A 2,699-nucleotide genomic window follows, 5' to 3' on the forward strand; every position below is an offset into this window, starting at 1 on the left:
GGTTTGCCTATAAAGATAACATATGAGTTTGCATAGTAAAATAAAGCATATGTTCGCAAAACATTATACTGCATGCTACATGAGTGCACATAAAATCATAAGTTCATACACAATATTGTAGGGTCGCGAAATATTAATATTTCACAATATATAGTATAGTTTCGCAAGTAAACAGACTTCACAAACAAAAGGTCATACATGCATGGGTTTTCATACTTTAATAGGGTTCGCATACCTACATGGGCTCACACAGTTTGCTTGAGTTAGCTAAGTAGAAAGACTATCTCTACCAGGGTACGCATGTAATTTCTGAGGTCGCAGAAAATAGTTATTATCAAAAAATCTAACTCGCGTGTTATGACAAAAGGGAATACACATAACACTCATGCATGAATAAACAGATACTTTATCATAATAAAATATAATATTTTAAGACATGGTTCGTAAAGCTAAATAGACTTAAACTTTAAAAGAAATTATTTTAGTAACAGAGTCAACTTATGATAAATCTAAAACTATATAAAATAATAAAACCCATTGCCAAATTCCCAAGTTTGCTAGTATCTGATCAAGGGTGAGCCTCGTCAAGTCATTTACCTCACCACTGCCATCCGTAACCTACTATCTGCGAAGTAAGAGAGGAGTGGGTGAGTTCATTGAGAACTCAATGAATAATCAAGAATCAGCAAATGATGCTTAAAAACACAAAGTTTAAAACAAAGGTGTAAAAAATCATGTTGCAAGCTGGGTTCGTAGTGAAGGTTCGAGACCCAGTTCGTGAAACTAGTTTCTTATAAAATCATATAAGTTTGAAATAGTGTCCAATATACTTACTGAAAATCATACTTAAAACTTAGCTTGTACTTGCTTGAAAATATATCTTAAAATAGCATGAAACATGCTCACATGCTTGTCTTATCAGAATGGTAGAGGAACATAAAACATGTTCTCACCTACACTTATTTTATTAGAATCTTGTCTCGTTGGATATGCGGGTCTCCTTATAATGCCTCAGAATGACTCAAAGTGTCTTTATAACATGTCCCATAAGTGCAGCTCGAAGTAATACACTCTCCTATACACCAACATGTCCTACTGAATGGGGCATAGCTCGACATTCCCTTATCTCTCTACATGTCTCAAGGCCTCGGCACCCAAAATCACAAAACTGAAAGGTGAGTACTCATAATCCTTTGGTATACCAATATATCCAACATAAGGCTTACAAAAGAGCAAGCACAAAGGCTTATCATAGAGAGCTCGCATAGGGAGCTTGCTTATGTAGAGCTCACACAAAAGCTCGTAAAACACAATTTAAAAAATTGTACTTTAAAAATCTCTTAAAACATAGGCTTGTTTAGGATCTCACATAAAACATACCTTAAAAATCATGGCTTAAAAACATATCTTGAAAACAGAGTCTCCAAACTTGAAAACAAAGTTTTGTTGAAAACTTACTCTTGGAACTGTAGTTCATAAACAAAGTTCTCGAAAATCACAATAGTTCACTCATGAGAAACAAACCATAAACATTCACGTTGAAAAACATATTAGTTAGAATAGTTATGGAAATTCTTAACCACTCACTGATATAGCTGATAAACTAAACAAAGACAAAAATTACTAAGCAAATAGAACTTACAGAATTCACACATGCAAGTGAACCTAGTTTTCTGGACAATCAACCCTAATAGGACAGAGGCTTACATTAGGTGCTACGAACTTGGTTCAGAATAGAGACCTGGCAATAGAATGTTTGATGAGAGAATTCTGATGAAATAAGGGCCGTATTTAGAGGCATTAAATGCTCCCAAAACCGATGGAAGAGGCCCAACCCGTGCCATCATGGGTACACCGATCTCACGGGATATCCAGGGATTCAATGAGAAAGAAATTTCTTATGCAATTTCTCACACATACCGAGCATCACACACGGTGCTACGAGGAACAAGGGAAAGTTATGTCCTGATTTGCGAAGCAATTTCAAATTGATGACTTCCAATGGCCACCACCACCACCGTTTTGGACCACTCTTATTAAGGTACTCTATTTCTATCACTACGACCCCATGGAGGGATTTCTATGCCTGATCCACCCTACACAGCCTAGCTCATGCAAGCAGGTCCATCCACATTGAGAGGGGATGCGATGAGGGTTGTCTCTAACGAGTTTGACAGCAACATGGTCGAGTTTGACAATGACCTTTTTATTGATTATGAGAGAGTTTTCCTTTCTTTTTCGATTTATTTTCCCTTTTAAAAATATTAGGATAGATTTGTATTTTCTGTTGACAGTTAGAATTTAATGTTAATTAAAAATGTTTTTATTCTGTGTAGGAACCCCATACATTAGGAAACACTACAATTGGAGCTAAATCGGCATAAGGAGGACCACCTGACTACTTTTGAGGAACTTCAATGCTTAAACCAAGTAGTCTCTTCTCTTATCTTTTGGGTGCACATTAGGGACAATGTGTCAAACAAAGTGTGGGGGTAACATAGAATATTTCAAAATTATTTAAATTTATGTCACTTGTTTTATTTATTTTAGTAGTTAATTTTTATTTTCGTGTACTTGTTTGTGCGCAAGCTTGTTGAAATAAAAGTGATTGGTTAAGAGCATGTAAATAGGATTGTGTGTTTAAATTACAAATTTAGCTCGATAGTAATTGATTTTTGGTTGTTTAGTACTAAAATATT

Source organism: Gossypium hirsutum, chromosome D02, assembly GCF_007990345.1.
Source record: "Gossypium hirsutum isolate 1008001.06 chromosome D02, Gossypium_hirsutum_v2.1, whole genome shotgun sequence".
Classification (NCBI taxonomy): Eukaryota; Viridiplantae; Streptophyta; class Magnoliopsida; order Malvales; family Malvaceae; genus Gossypium; species Gossypium hirsutum.